The 16,362-nt window shown below is 48.2% G+C and overlaps 1 protein-coding gene across 1 annotated transcript in view; it reads left to right on the top strand.

The window, feature by feature from the left end:
- STK35 (serine/threonine kinase 35) overlaps positions 1 to 14,359 on the top strand; it is a 56,846-nt gene extending 42,487 nt beyond the window's left edge. Inside the window, exon 3 of the mRNA XM_082271399.1 lies at positions 13,196 to 14,359. The gene's annotated coding sequence lies outside the window, so the exon portion shown is untranslated. The remainder of the gene's footprint in view (positions 1 to 13,195) is intronic.
- Positions 14,360 to 16,362: the final 2,003 nt, after the last annotated feature.

The raw sequence follows: 16,362 nt of genomic DNA, 5'->3' as shown, positions 1-16,362 counted from the left end.
TATGGCACAACTGCAAACCTACCAAGACTTGGCCGTCCACCTAAATTGACAGGCCGGGCATTAGAGAAGCAGCCAAGAGAGAGGCCCATTGAAACTCTGGAGGAGCTGCAGAGATCCACAGCTCAGGTGGCAGAATCTGTCCACAGGAAAACTTGGTCATGCACTCCACAAATCTGGCCTTTATGGAAGAGCAGCAAGAAGCCATAAGAAGTCCCATTTGCAGTTTCTGAGAAGCCATGTGGGGGGACACGGCAAATATGTAGAAGGTGCTCTGGTCCGATGAGACCAAAATGAAAAATTTTGGCCTAAAAGCAAAACTCTTCGTTGGGAAACGAATACTACACAACATCCCCCACCTTGAAACGTGGTGGAAGCATCAGGTTTTGGGAATGCATTTTTCCAGCAGGGACAGGGAAGCTGGTCAGAGTTGGTGATGGGAAGATGGATGGAGCCAAATACAGAGCAATCTTAGAAGAAAACCTGTTAGTTTGCAAAAGACTTGAGACTGGGGCGGAGGTTCACCTTCCAGCAGGACAACGACCCGAAACATACAGCCAGAGCTACAATGGAATGGTTTGGTGTCAAACTGGCGGCCCTCCAGCTGTTGAACTACAAGTCCCATGAGGCATTGCAAGGCAGACAATTACAAGCACGACTCTCTCAGGCAGAGGCATGATGGGACTTGTAGTTCTGCAACAGCTGGAGGGCCGCCAGTTTGAAACCCCCTGGTTTAGATCAAAGCATAGTCGTGTTAGAATGGCCCAGTCAGTCAACCTAAATCCAATGTGTGGCAAGACCTAAATTGCTGTTCAGACGCTCTCCACCCAATCTGACAGAGCTTGAGCTATTTTGCAAAGAATGGGTAAAAATGTCACTCGCTAGATGTGCAAAGCTGGTAGAGACACCCCCAAAAAGACTTGCAGCAAACGATGGTTCTACAAATAGACTCGAGGGGGGGGCTGAATACAAATGCACCCCACACTTTTCACAATTTGTAAAAAATGTTATACCATTTATCGTTTTCCTTCCACTTCACAATTATGTGCCACTTTGTGTTGGGTCGATTGCATAAAATCCAAATACATTTGTTTTGGATGTAACATGAGAAAAAGGGGAGAATTTTAAGGCACTGTATGTGTGCAATATCTTGACACTAGGGCTGGGCGATTTTGCCTAAAAAAAAAAAAAAAAAAAAAAAAAATCTTCGATTTTTAAAGAAAATTCGAGTTTCGATTTGATTTTCGATTTTTTTTTTTAATGCACTTAAAAAATTACTGCAGACATCAAATAGTGTCAAAAGTGCAACTTTATAAAGTGCTTGTAGACTGTCTTGCTGAAGAAAGCATAGTAGAGTTCTATTGGAGTGAGTAGTCAATAGAGTGCTTGTTGACTGTCCTAAGCAATGTAGAATGTTTGACTGTCTTGCTGGAGAGAGCAGTATAGAATTCTATTGGAGAGAGCAGTATAGAGTCTGTAGACTGACTGTGGAGAGAGCAGAATACAGTTCTTAGTGACTGTCCTGCTGGAGAGAGTGGTATAACGTACTTGTTGACTCTTGCTGGAGAAAGCAGAATATAATTCTGTTCAAGAAAGCAGTATAGAGTGCTAAATTACTGTCCTGCTGGAGAGAGCAGTATAGAGTGCTAAATGACTGACTGTCCTGCTGGAGAGAGCAGTATAGAGTGCTAAATGACTGACTGTCCTGCTGGAGAGAGCAGTATAGAGTGCTAAATGACTGACTGTCCTGCTGGAGAGAGCAGTATAGAGTGCTAAGTGACTGACTGTCCTGCTGGAGAGAGCAGTATAGAGTGCTAAGTGACTGACTGTCCTGCTGGAGAGAGCAGTATAGAGTGCTAAGTGACTGACTGTCCTGCTGGAGAGAGCAGTATAGAGTGCTAAGTGACTGACTGTCCTGCTGGAGAGAGCAGTATAGAGTGCTAAGTGACTGACTGTCCTGCTGGAGAGCGCAGTATAGAGTGCTAAGTGACTGACTGTCCTGCTGGAGAGAGCAGTATAGAGTGCTAAATGACTGTCCTGCTGGAGAGAGCAGTATAGAGTGCTAAATGACTGACTGTCCTGCTGGAGAGAGCAGTATAGAGTGCTAAGTGACTGACTGTCCTGCTGGAGAGAGCAGTATAGAGTGCTAAGTGACTGACTGTCCTGCTGGAGAGAGCAGTATAGAGTGCTAAATGACTGACTGTCCTGCTGGAGAGAGCAGTATAGAGTGCTAAGTGACTGACTGTCCTGCTGGAGAGAGCAGTATAGAGTGCTAAGTGACTGACTGTCCTGCTGGAGAGAGCAGTATAGAGTGCTAAATGACTGACTGTCCTGCTGGAGAGAGCAGTATAGAGTGCTAAGTGACTGACTGTCCTGCTGGAGAGAGCAGTATAGAGTGCTAAGTGACTGACTGTCCTGCTGGAGAGAGCAGTATAGAGTGCTAAGTGACTGACTGTCCTGCTGGAGAGAGCAGTATAGAGTGCTAAGTGACTGACTGTCCTGCTGGAGAGAGCAGTATAGAGTGCTAAGTGACTGACTGTCCTGCTGGAGAGAGCAGTATAGAGTGCTAAGTGACTGACTGTCCTGCTGGAGAGAGCAGTATAGAGTGCTAAGTGACTGACTGTCCTGCTGGAGAGAGTAGTAAATAGTGTGCTTGGTGATTGTCCAGGGGCTGTGATGGGTACAGAGAACTCCCCAGTAACCGGCCACTGCCGCGCCTGGATGGGACGTCAGCTGCCGGGAGAGGAAGCGGGCGGTGCGTCTGTACAGGGGCTGTGATAGGATAGGTACCTATCCTATCACAGCCCCTGGCCTGTACAGACGCACCGCCCGCTTCCTCTCCCGGCAGCTGACGTCCCATCTAGGCCGGGGAGTGCTCTGTACCTATCACAGCGGTCCGCAGCCCCTGTACAGACGCACCGCCCGAAGCTGATGTCACATCCAGGCGCGGCGGTGGTCCGTTACTGGGGAGTTCGGTTCCTGTGCGGCGGACTAGGAGCTGGCTGGAGCCCCGGGTGTGTGTAGTTACGCGGGGGCTGGCTGCACAAGGCGGAAAAAAAACAATTGTAGAAAAAAAACTCGAGTTTCAAACTAAAAAATCGATTTATCGCCCAGCCCTACTTGACACCAAAACTTTGTTTTGGGTAGAGTGGTTGAGGCCTTGTGTCCCTATTGAGATTGTCCTGGTGACCACAAATATGTGGCTGAAAGTGCAGGGAGAACACGAAGAGAATCCTTCAATGGGGACACTTGTGACAGAGGGCGTTTTCCCCCCATATTGGATGTTTCTACAGGGTATGAAGTGAGGGTAATCTACCTCTAAAGGGACACATGATCCCTACCCAACCCATGTCTTTTTTGCCTTTTTAGTTATGCTTTTAGAGATTTATCTTCAACTTGACTAATCAAGGTAGGCATAGGATTGCTATGCACGCTGCTTGTATATTGGGGTGGTGCTGTCACCAACCATAGGCAGTCAAATTAGAACATTGCACTTGAATAGGTTGTAGGTCCCCAGACTATGGCTATGAAGCAACCTGCCATACACTTGTCCCTGGAAGCCTGAGGGTGTTATTTGGTGTTCTTACTGAATACCCATTTAAATTGCAGGTAAGGATGCTGAAAAATCAAACCATTTTGAAGTACTTGCATGCAGTAGTGTTTTTTTATTTTATTTCTTGACTTGCAATGTCTTTTGAACTTGCTGGACTAGTCGTGTTTGTAGCATTGCTTCTTGCAGTCATTGCTCTCTCCTGTGTTTTCACTAATGGTTTCCCTAGCATCCCCCCCCCCCCCCCACCTCCCTGCAGATCCTTTTATGTAACTGCCAGGGAAGAGTGAAGGGAAATTATATAGGTCACTTGAATGATGGCTGTGAGCCTGCTGACATTACATCCAAGGTGGCCGCAGTCTTGGGGCTTTTGAAGGTCTACACAAAGGGCTGCCACAGGTAAATGCATATACAGTGCTCAACAAAAATTAAAGGAAAACTTATTTTCTCTTACGTCCTCCGACAGTCGCCGCCCACTTCATATTCATCACCAATGGGGGTTATGTCCTTTATTCCGTAGGAGTAGCTAGGCAATAGAATATGTTAGTACAAAGACTTTTAACATATCCCACCCCCAGGGGGTGGTCCCCTCAGTACATAACCCTCCACTTCCTGTATCCAACTCAGTTTCATTTGTCTAGCTGTCAGGAGTAGCTGGAAGTTTCTGTGCTGGGGCACCTTGTCTCAGCTCTCTTTCCTTTCTTTGGATTTTATTTGAGTTTTTTCTCTCTTTCTTGTTAGCTGTTATTTTACCAGCGTTAGTTAGTTCTTCGGAAGAAGAGGATCATGCGGGCTGCGTCTCGGGCTGACCCCCCTGGTAGCAGGCTGTGGGTCAGTGGTTTCTCAGCCCGCCATCGAGCGTTCAGTCAGGTATCGCTCCTGAGTTATCTGAACGACCCATCCCTGTTCCGTGCAGGGATGCTAGGTGAGGTGGCTACCTCACCGGACGCTGTGCGGTTTCTCAACCCACCTTCTGATGCGTCCTGGATGCGACTCTCCCTGCCTCATGTGCAGCGGTTTGTTTGCCTGTGCGGGTCCCCCACGCCATGTAAGAGGTAAGTGCATTTATGTGGGGACCTGTCTGTCTGGGGGGTGTCAGTCTGGGACTGTGTACCTTGCCCTGTGTTCACACTATTACGTTTTCCCTATCTCTCACATTGCATGCTGTGGGCTGCAGGAGGGGGGGCTGGCTGCACTCTGTGTCAGTTTCTGTCTGTGTGAACGGCTGTGTGCTGTGGGGCTTGAGTTTCTCATGCTTGGGGCACATTACAGCGCCGCTGCGGCGGTTTACCATGTTCCTTTTTTGGGCAGATGGTGTGTTTTACTTCACCCTCATGGGGTGTGGGAGCGGCGGTTTCGGCGCCAAAACGGCGCCATTTTGGCTGCGATCGCTCCGGCCGCATGTTTTACATGCATGGCGGCCATTTTCTTGTAGCCTCCATAGGCTTTAATAGAGCGCCCTGTATGCCAGCACTTCCTTTCCTTCAGGAGCACCGCAGGCAGCAGCACCGATCTCTCCAGGTTCATTTCTCTCTATTCCCTGTATCCTGCCTTGGTATACTTGTCCCTGTGGGGGTCCCTTGTGTGGGGTGCTTAGTGTGAGTGGGCTACGATCGCAGCGCTCTCTTAAAGGGGCGGTCACCCATTTATTTTTGCTACTACAGGGGCATGGATTCTCAGGAATGCTAGTTTCCTGCCAATTTAGTGGGAAGCCAGGGGACTGCGGTTTCCCCCCCCCCCCCCCCCCCCCGGGGGGGATTTGGCTGCGATTGTGGCTAGCCTTGCGACTCAGGTGCAAATGCTGGTGGCTGCTCAATCCTCTAAAAGGCCCAGAGTTTCTATTTCCTCTGATTCAGAGGGTGATGGTACTGGGGCTGCTGTGGCAGAGATCTCCTTATCGGGGTCTCGTTCCTCCCTGGACCTTATAGGGTCAGAAATGGAGGCTGAGGTAGAGGGGGTTGATAATTCTCCCCCTGGCTCGTCTGAAGAGCTTGCACTCATGGATGAATTGGTTGCTTCTATCAAGCAAACTCTGCGTTTGGTGGAGGAAACATGTCCTCCAGCTGCCTTGGCGGCTTATGGGACGCAGAAAAATCATCGCAGATGTTTCCATGCACTGATGATTTTCAGCGCGCTGTGAAAGAACGATGGCGTAATATACGCAAACCTTTTGCTGTACCAAGTAGGTTTAAGCTGCGCTATCCTTTTATGCCCGCTACTGATGGGCGTTGGTGTGTCCCTCCTCCGGTGGACCATGCGTTAGCAGTTTTGAACAAGTCCACTGCGATTCCTGCTGAAGACACCCCGGTGTTCCGGGATGCCACGGACAAGAGGATGGAGTCCCTTGCCCGTCGTACCTATTCTATTATGGGTTCTATGTTGAAGGCTTTATTTGCTTCACTTATGGCGGCCCAGGCGGTCGCGAGCTGGACGCAGGTGCTTAGGCGTGTCCTGGTGGCTGATTCTGCCCCCCAGGCGACTTTGGATATGGTGGATCAAATCCACCAGGGTGTCATGTATTTGTGTGATGCGGACCTGGATATGGTTCCGTTGGCTGCACGTGTACACAGTGTGGCGGTGTTATCTCGCCGCCTGGTTTGGTTGAAGTGTTGGTCTGTGGATCAATCTTCACGTAAGACCTTGGCCAATCTGCCTTTTGATGGTTCTCGCCTTTTTGGCGAATCCCTGGATGCCCTAATTAAAGGGGGGGTAAGAGCACGCTCTTACCTCAATCCCACAAGACTAAGACGGCTCCTGGAAAAAAGAATGCTTTCTTTCGGCCCCCTCAGGGGTCCTTTCGTGCCTTTCGGTCACACTTTGGGGCAAGCCGTCCAAGGGTCAAGGCTCCCGCAAGAAGCCGTGGGCAGGTAAGCAAAAGTCCGGCCAATCCGGTTCTGCGGCCCACAACAGTGCGGCCTGAAGGGGCGCCCTCACCCAATTCACAGGAAATCGTTCGATCTGGCTACTAGATCGAGTTTCTCTCTCGGCCGGAGGGCAGATTTTTTCCCTCAAGTCTTCTGTTATCCCCGGAGCGTTTGCGGGACCTGCATCTAGCGGTGCAGGACCTGAGGGCTCAGGGAGTGGTGGTCCCGGTGCCTCATCGGGACAGATTTCGAGGGTTCTATTCCAATCTGCTCACCTTGCCCAGGAAGGAGGGCAAGGTGCGTCCGATTCTGGACTTGAAGGCGCTGAACCGCTTTGTGCGGGTGCGCAAGTTCCGCATGGAATCCCTGCGGTCGGTGGTGGCTGCCCTGGTTCCGGGGGAGTTCATGGCTTCCATCGACTTGAAGGATGCGTATCTTCACATCCCGATTTTCGAGGGTCACCAGAGGTACCTTCGATTCGCCATAGCGGAAGATCATTACCAATTTGTGGCGTTGCCTTTTGGTCTCGCCTCGGCTCCGAGGGTGTTCACCAAAGTGCTGGCACCGGTTCTGGCTTTGTTGAGGGCCCAGGGCATTTCGGTTCTGGGGTATCTGGACGATATTCTGGTTCGGTCTGCGACCAGCCAGAGTCTGGAGAAGGATCTGTCCGTCACGTTGCAGACTCTGCAGGAGTTTGGTTGGACGATCAATTTTCCAAAGTCGACATTGTGCCCATCGGTTCGGATTTCTTACCTGGGTATGATTCTGGACTCTGTCCAGGCGAAGGTCTTCCTGCCGGAAGAAAAACTCGCAGCTCTTCAGGAGGCAGTCAGGTCCCTCAGGGACGTTCCATCTTCGTCCATTCGGACGTGCATGCGGTGTCTGGGATTGATGGTCTCGGCTTTCGAGGCGATTCCCTTCGCCCAGTTTCACACACGGGATCTCCAAGCGGAGATGTTGTCCAAGTGGGACGGGCGTCCGCAGTCTCTGGATCTCCAGATGTCATGGAGTTCTCAGACCAGAAGGGATCTTCTGTGGTGGCTTCAATCCCCCTCAGTATCGGGGGGCAAGTCTTTTCGTCCCCTTTCGTGGACGGTGATCACCACGGACGCCAGCCTGTCGGGCTGGGGTGGTGTTCTGGGCTTTCTGTCCGCCCAGGGTGTTTGGTCGACGGAGGAATCCTCCCTTCCGGTCAACGTTCTGGAACTGCGAGCGATACTCCTCTGTCTTCGTCGTTGGACGGACAATCTTCACGGCTACCCGGTTCGGGTGCAGACGGACAATGCCACGGCGGTGGCTTACATCAATCACCAAGGGGGCACCAGGAGTGCCCGGGCGGCTCGAGAAGTGGCCGCGATTCTGTCTTGGGCCGAGACGCATGTCCCCGCAATATCGGCAGTTCGCATTCCGGGGGTGGAAATTTGGCAGGCGGATTATCTGAGCCGCCAGACCCTGGACCAGGGGGAATGGTCCCTTCACCCGGCTGTCTTCCAGATGTTGTGCGCGAGGTGGGGTCTTCCGGAGGTAGACCTGTTCGCGTCTCGTCTGAACAACAAAGTACCACGGTTCGTGGCAAGGACGCGCGATCCTCGGGCAGACGCGTCGGACGCGTTGGCTGCCCCGTGGCATCAGTACCAACTGATGTATGCGTTCCCACCGATTCAATTGCTGTCCAGGTTCCTTCGCGGAACTGACCACGGTGATTCTTGTGGCACCGGACTGGCCTCGCCGGTCCTGGTACGCAGACCTCGTAAATCTGGCAATCGACGCCCCGTGGCGTCTGCCTCTTCGAGAAGATCTTCTGTCGCAAGGACCGATCTTCCATCCTGCTTTACAGTCGCTGGCTTTGACGGCCTGGCTGTTGAAACCGAGGTCCTGAAGAACAGGGGTCTTTCCCCTGAGGTCATTCACACCTTAATAAATGCGAGGAAGTCTTCCTCGGGAGGTTTATTACCGTACTTGGAAGGCGTATTTTGCCTGGTGCGAATCCAGGGGTTTCTCTCCTGACACTTATTCGGTGTCTAGGGTGTTGCCCTTCCTTCAGACGGGTGTTGACCAGCGTCTGGCGCTGGCCACGATCAAGGGTCAAATGTCTGCTTTGGCCGTTCTTTTTCAACGGCCTGTGGCATCTGATTCTTTGGTTAGCACTTTTATGCAGGGGGTACGTCGTCTGATCCCTCCTAGGAGGGACCCTCTTCCCCCTTGGGACTTGAATCTAGTTCTATCAGTATTGCAGCGTGCTCCTTTTGAAAGGATCAGGGAGATCTCGCTGTCTTTGTTATCCAAGAAGGTCGCCTTTTTGGTGGCTATCACCTCGGCTCGTCGAGTGTCGGGGCTGGCAGCCTTGTCCTGCAAGTCTCCGTATCTGGTTGTGCATTTGGACAAGGTGGTCTTGCGACCTAACCCTTCTTTTCTTCCAAAAAGGGTTTCGGACTTTCATCTCAATGAGGACATTGTCCTACCTTCGCTTTGCGCGAAGCCGAAGCATCCGACGGAGGTGTTTGCTTCACTCCTTGGATGTTGTCCGGGCGATTAGAGTCTATCTCAAATCGACTGAGTCTTTTCGCAAGTCGGATGCCTTGTTTGTCCTTCCGGAAGGTCCTCGGAAGGGCATGGCGGCGTCGGCTTCTACAATCGCCACATGGATCAGACAGACCATTGATCAGGCCTATGCTTTGAAGGGGAAAGTTCCCCCTGTACCTGTGAAGGCGCACTCTACCAGATCTCTGAGTACGTCTTGGGCCTGTCGTCATGGGGCCTCTGTGGCCCAGGTGTGTGAGGCGGCGACTTGGTCGACCGTAGTAGATGTTCAGGCATCGGCTGATGCTTCCTTTGGCCGCAAGGTTCTTAGTGCGGCAGTTTCCTAGAGCCCTTGTTACGGGTTCTTTGGCTTTTTGGGATTTTTGTTTTTTCCCTGGGTTTTCTTGCTCCTGTTGAGCGAGTGTTTTGTTCTTATGCCCAACTGGTTTCCTTCCTTTGGTAAGGTTCCTTTCTCTGATGGGGAGACTGCGTTGCCTTGGGCGCGGCTGTGTTCTTCCCACCCCTCATGTTTACACTGCTTTGGGACATCCCCATTGGTGATGAATATGAAGTGGGCGGCGACTGTCGGAGGACGTAAGAGAAAACGGAATTTTTGTAAAATCTTACCTGTAAAATTCCTTTCTCTGAGTCCTCCGACAGTCGCCGCCCCCGTCCCTCTTTTGGGGTTTTGATGTACTCTCTACTGCTATTCCACTGAAACTGAGTTGGATACAGGAAGTGGAGGGTTATGTACTGAGGGGACCACCCCCTGGGGGTGGGATATGTTAAAAGTCTTTGTACTAACATATTCTATTGCCTAGCTACTCCTACGGAATAAAGGACATAACCCCCATTGGTGATGAATATGAAGTGGGCGGCGACTGTCGGAGGACTCAGAGAAAGGAATTTTACAGGTAAGATTTTACAAAAATTCCGTTTTTAATATGGGGATGCATATCCATGGGGGGGGGGATGCAGATCTCTACAGGCTAGATCAGTGTTTCTCCACTCCGGTCCTCAGGGCACACTAACAGGCCAGATTTTAAGTATTACCTTGGGGTGATGCAGACTAGAATACTGCAATCACTGAGGAGCAAATGAAATCACCTGGGATGTATTTCAGTTTTATTGCAAACCTGGCCTGTTAGTGTGCCCTGAGGACCGGAGTTGAGAAACACTGGGCTAGACAATGGCTCCCTGACTGTCGGGTATTGGGATGAAATCCTTGGACCCATTAGACCCTATGCTGGTGCACTGGGTCCTGGATTCCTGCTGGTGCATGGCAATGCCCAGCCTCGTGGCGAGAGTATGCAGCCAGTTCCTGGAGGATGAAGGAATTGATACCACTGAATACCCCCCAACACACCCCTGACTTAAATCCAATAGAACACCACTGGGACATTCAGTTCGACGCCGCCAGGTTGCACCGCTGTCTGTTCAGGAGCTCAGTGATGCCCTGGTCCAGATATGGGAGGAAATAACCCAGGACACCATCTGTCTTGGGAGCATTCCCCGATGTCAGGCATGCATACAAGCACATGGGGGGCCATACAAACTGAGTACCATTTTGAGTTGCTGCAATGAAATTCCAGCCTGCTGCATCTCTTCACATGGATTTTGAGGGTGTCTTTTGAATTTGGTATACAGAAAGGATTTCCCCTTGTGATGGGACTTTTCAGGCACAGGTTAAAATAATTAAACATGAAGAACTCAAAAATTAAAAAAAACATTCATTTAAAGAGGAATAACAATATGTTAAAAAATGGCAAGCTGTATACAATACATAAAATCACACGGCAGATGGAGACCGCTGTATTCTGAGGTATGTACCCAACGCGTTTCAAAGTCCACACATAAGCTCCTTCTTCAGGGATTACCTTTTAGATAGCGGTCTGGAAGTGATCAATTATAACAATGATTCATTTTATAATACATACATAATATTTTTATACAAAAGTTGATCAAAAAAGAGGGGACAAATGTCCCCTTGAATTTGGTATGGTGACCTCTGTAGGTTGATTTTCGTTTCCATCAAACAATGTGGCATCCTTTTTTTTTCCCTAACCCACTACAGTATAGATATCTAGCATGATATTTTTCCCCATTGAGATCTGATGGGTTTTTAAAGTGTTCTTGTATACCTTCTTGTAAGACCTACCTACCTTGTCTTCTTGTAAGTGTTCCGTAGTAAGACCTACCTACCTTGTCTTCTTGTAAGTGTTCCGTAGTAAGACCTACCTACTAGGGATGCACCGAAATGAAATTCTTGTCCGAAGCCGAATAATAATGAAATGCTTGGCCGAAGGCCGAATACCGAACGCGGTGTTTCGCATTTTTTCCATTTATTTTGCCATGTCCCTTAGCATAAAATTAGGGGCACGCTGATGGGCACATTTTATGTTAGGGGGCACTCTGATGGGCAAAACATTTAAATCAGCGTTGCTCTTAACATAAAATATGCCCATTAGCGTGCCCCTTAAAATAAAATATGCTCATCAGAGTGCCCCTTAACATAAAATATGCTCATCAGCATGTCCCTTAGCATAAAATAAGGGGCACACTGATGGCCACATTTTATGTCAAGGGAGCACTCTGTTGCAGTGTTAATTTCGTTGACTAAAACGTTTTCGTCGACTAACAATTCAGATGACTAAAATACGACTAAAACTAAAATGGCATTTTAGTCAAAAGACTATAACTAAAACTAAATCGAAATTTGCTGCCAAAAATTAACACTGGTGCATGCTCAAAGCATAAATAACATATTAGATTTTTCACTCCAGGACCAGCAGTAGTATATAATGAGTTTGGAAATTGTAGAGAAATGCTTAAATAATGCATTACAAATTACAATTGAACTACACCCATTTGATTATAGATGACTAAAATGAGTTTTAGTCGACTAAAATGTAGGGCGTTTTAGTCGACTAAAATATACTGGAGTTTTAGTCGACTAAATACGACTAAAACACTTGCAGAAGACTAAAATGGGACTAAAACTAAAATGCCATTTTAGTCCTAAGACTAAAGCCCCGTACACACGTACCGATGGTCGGCTTACAAATGTTCCTCTTTTCTCCCCGGGATGTCGGTGTCTGCTGAAAAGTGCAAAGACAGCACAAGGACAGCACAAGAATTTTGTCCGCCGACTGCAGAAGTGATGTCATGTAATGGTTAACTTTCCCTGTGTTTTCTATTTTCTGAGCATGCCCAGTCTTGCAAATCTGCGGTCTGTCGGCCGAATTGTGTACTGACAGGCGAACAATCGTCCGTTCTGGTGTCGGCATACAAATATTTTCATGTTTGCACGAAAGACTTTTGTCCGCGGATTGTGCGCAGACATCTGTCGGAGGCACCATACTAACACGCGTACAATCGGCAGATCTTTCGTCCACCGACGTTTGTATGCCGACGATCGGTACGTGTGTACGGGCCTTTAGACTAAAACTTAATTGAAATTTGCTGCCAAAATTAACACTGCTCTGTTGGGCACATTTTTTTTTCTTTTTTTTTTTTTTTTTTTTTTTTTAAGGGGCACTTTATAGGGCACTCTAATGTAATGAGCATGGCAAGTGGCAACAACATATGGCAGTCTGCACACTAATGCTTGTGCAGCTACCGTATTCTCCCCCAAATGTGCTCAGCTCCACATACCTGAACTGCAGCCAGAGCCAAAAGCCGCGAACAGGGGGGCGGGGCGTGCACATAGTGTCACGCTCGCTGGACCTAGTGTGAAGGAGCCGCAGTCAGGAGCAGGGGGCGGGACGCGCGTGTGACGTCACACCCCCTACTCACGGCCGGACAGGACACCGGCGGGCGTGTGAGAAGGGAGCCGCAATGAGGAAGGGGAGCGGTCCGGGCGGAAGCTGACATTGTTCGGCACAAAATTATTCGGCCGAACACCGAAAGTGCTATTTTCGGCCGAATAATGTTCGGTGCATCCCTACTACCTACCTTGTCTTCTTGTAAGTGTTCTGTAGTAAGCCCTACCTACCTTGTCTTCTTCTTGTAAGTGTTCTGTAGTAAGACCTACCTACCTTGTCTTCTTGTAAGTGTTCCGTAGTAAGACCTACCTACCTTGTCTTCTTGTAAGTGTTCCGTAGTAAGACCTACCTGCCTTGTCTTCTTGTAAGTGTTCCGTTTAATTTTTTGGAGTAGTCTATAATCCTATGGGCTAAACTGTGATGGGTTCTCTTAGTACTGCTAGCAGGTTTTTAGCTTGCCTCAAATTTTTGTCTAATTGATTTATTTTTGTTTTTTACAGGTTTAAAGTGGAATCAAGGCTTTGTGCGATCTTTCCAGGACCTGGACCCACTGCTGCACCTCCCTCTGCCTGCACGCTTGTGGATTGTGACTAGATCTGTAAAATGTTCTAGAATAAAAATTGCAGCCCAATTTCAACATTCTCAAACTTTTCACTGGTGCTAGCTTCCCAACATTACCTTCCATGGGAATGCCCCGTACCCCCGTGGGCACGCACTCACTAGCTGCTGGTGAATCTTTAAAAATTGTGTTGTATGGTTTTCAAAGATGGGTTGAAGCCCCCCTTCTGCTGCTGGTAGCATGAATCTGATAGGGCTGCTTTATTGGGTTATTGTAGAGCTTTTTGGCCTTTTTTTGGGGGTGGCATTGTTTGCAGCCCAAGTTTAGTTGGGGTGAGCTGTTCTGTGCCTGCACATGGTCCTATATTAAGACATATCCGTTTTTACAAACATCCACTTTTGGAGCTTGTAATATGGAAAAATGTTTTTAAATGGCTTCCATTGGCCCTCAGTGTCTTTCTCCCACAATCCCTTTGCTTCTTACACATGGTCACCTGTGAGTGGGTACATTTGGCGGTCATTTGGGCTCAAGTCTAGCATTGCTGTCCTGCACTTAATGTCTCAGGGATGTTGGATTCTAGAGGGTAGTTGGACCCCTGCTTGGATGCAGTCACACTCCTTATCTGTGCCTCCTCACTTTATCCTCACAGCACCTTTATGTCTGCATGTACAGAGCTGGCTAAACTTTTTTTTGTTCTACCGAAGTGCCTATTTGTAGATGGGAGTAAATTAACCTACAGATGCAGTAGGTGACATGAACTAGTCAAAGTGGTATTTGGAGTGGGAGCTTGCACTCGCTATCACTAACACTTGTGTTTTGAACACTGTGCCTTATTTTATTCTTGCTTCCAGCCTCCTCCAATCCAAGTCACAGAACCCCCTTCTGATCCCTCTTTGCTCCTTTCCTATTGGATGGGCTGCAGACTGCTCACTTTTGGATACCAATGACAAGATTGTAATCAGTAGAGGGGGGGGGGGTTGAGTCTATGCACAAATGTTTGGCCTGAGGGAGTGTTGTGGTTTTTCAAAGTGAACTGTATATATACCATATGTATACGGTATGCACCTCTTGTAGAATGCTCTGATGCCCTGAATATGCAAATAAGTTAATTTTCCTCAAGTTGTTGTCCCTTCTTACACCGAACTGTTCAGTGATGCTTTCAATGATAGTATTGGACCAATAGTAATAAGGGGCTGTCAAAAGTGTGGCTTTAAAGTAGCCAATCGTATAGAGAACCCCTTGAAACAGATTTTGGGTCTCAGGGAACCCCTGCGAATTACCATCTGTTTACCGTACACTAGCATGAACAGCAAGTTGAAGAATTAAAAAGGAATGTGGCGAAGTTTGCATAATTGACACCTAATCAATGACAACTTTAAATGATTAAACAATGGCCAGAAAAAGTGAGGAATAAAGTGTTTCCTTTAGGAGTGGTCAGTAAAGTCCTCCCTTGCACTGATGAAATGCTCCTTGATGGTGTTTAGTGGGAGAAAGGCCCTTTTAAAGATGGCTTAAGACCAATGAGGGTGGGCTATTTTGCTGAAAGGCAAGCATTTGGTTACTTAAAGAACCCCAAGCAACCTCTGAAAGAAATGTAGGGTTCTATTTTGGCACTTTTCCACTGCAAGTACCTGCTTGGCCCGGGTTTGCTTTTCCACTGCTGGTACGGTGTTGGTACGGTATGGTATGGTTTGCTTTTCCACTAAAGTAGTACTAAAGTTAAGTGGGTGGGATAACGATTCTCTGACCAATCAGTGGCTAGTAGTGACTGCATGTAAAGGATTGTGGGATATGGTACCGGGTATGGTACCTCTTGGAACCACAATCGAGGTGGTACTGTTTTTGAGAGCCGTACCATGCGGTACCAGCAGTGGAAAAGCACAAAAGCGAGCCAAACCGTTCGGTTCCATGCAGTGGAAAAGCGCCATTAATGGCTTCCAAGCTTCGGGACTCCTGGTGCAACATGAGCATGCATAAGTCTCATTTATTTTCTGGCTTTTCAGTTTAAAACCGTTAGTGTTTTAAAAGTTCAGTTTAGATCTTATGTCGAAAGCAGGTTTGTGGCATCTTTACCCGGTTTGCTTGTTAAGGGTAAAGTGATGTCTGTGACACCTGCCCCCCTAAGATATAGTTGCCAATCTGTGCTTCTGTTCCACCTCCCCACATTATTGGAGCTCTTGCTCAATTGTAATGGAGCTACACTTGCAGGTATGCTTTCAGGTCCAAATACCGCAGCAGAGGTGGTGAAAGAATGCGGATTAGTTGGTATTTCTCTTGCGTCCTCCGACAGTCGCTGCCACCTCTAAGTCATCACTATTGGGTATTGACTTCCGCTCCGCAGGAGTAGCTAGGCTACTCCTGCGGAGCGGAAGTCAATACCCAATAGTGATGACTTAGAGGTGGCAGCGACTGTCGGAGGACTCAGAGAAAGGAATTTTACAGGTAAGATTTTACAAAAAATGCCATTTTTCTAGGTTGGCTTTTGGTAGACTCACTGCCCCAAATAGGAAAGGGACTCTTCCAGGCTCAACATACTCTGAAAGTTTCCCTAAAGCTAATGGGGGGAGCAAAGCCAGATTCATGATCAATCGAACTGCAATCTTGCAGAATTAATGCCAGTTTGGGGCTTGTTGGCTTTACGTTGCAGATTACCAAGGAATGTTAATTCACATGTTAAGAATCCTTTAAGTTGGAAAGCATTTGTTAGGTCAGTTTTAAAGAATACTTCTAAACGGCAAGCACTTATTACCATTTAATGTTGACTCATTTTTGTTCAAAGGGAGCCTCTTGATTTTTGGCGCTGGCCTCAACTTCTAGCCAAGCTGGAGCGAGGTTTTGGACTGATGGTTTGGTTTGGGCAGATGTCAAATCAGCCATAACATACATTTGTAATGACCATAGAATTCATAATCTTTGGGACCTGAACAGGTTCTAAAGTGACCTTGTCCCTAGAAGGGAATAAAACCAAATCAGAGATTTTATGCTGGCAATTGAAAGCCTCATTCTTTGAGAGCTTTAGGTACTTTCATCCTACACTTGATGCGTTGGTATCCTCTGCTGGATGCAGTTTCCTTTCCGATTCCCCCTATGTCACTACAGTCCTGGTGA

This window comes from Pelophylax lessonae (assembly GCF_965119305.1).
Source record: "Pelophylax lessonae genome assembly, chromosome: 11".
Classification (NCBI taxonomy): Eukaryota; Metazoa; Chordata; class Amphibia; order Anura; family Ranidae; genus Pelophylax; species Pelophylax lessonae.
The sequence above is the reverse complement of the archived record's forward strand: the minus strand, read 5'-3'. Positions and strand labels throughout refer to the sequence as shown.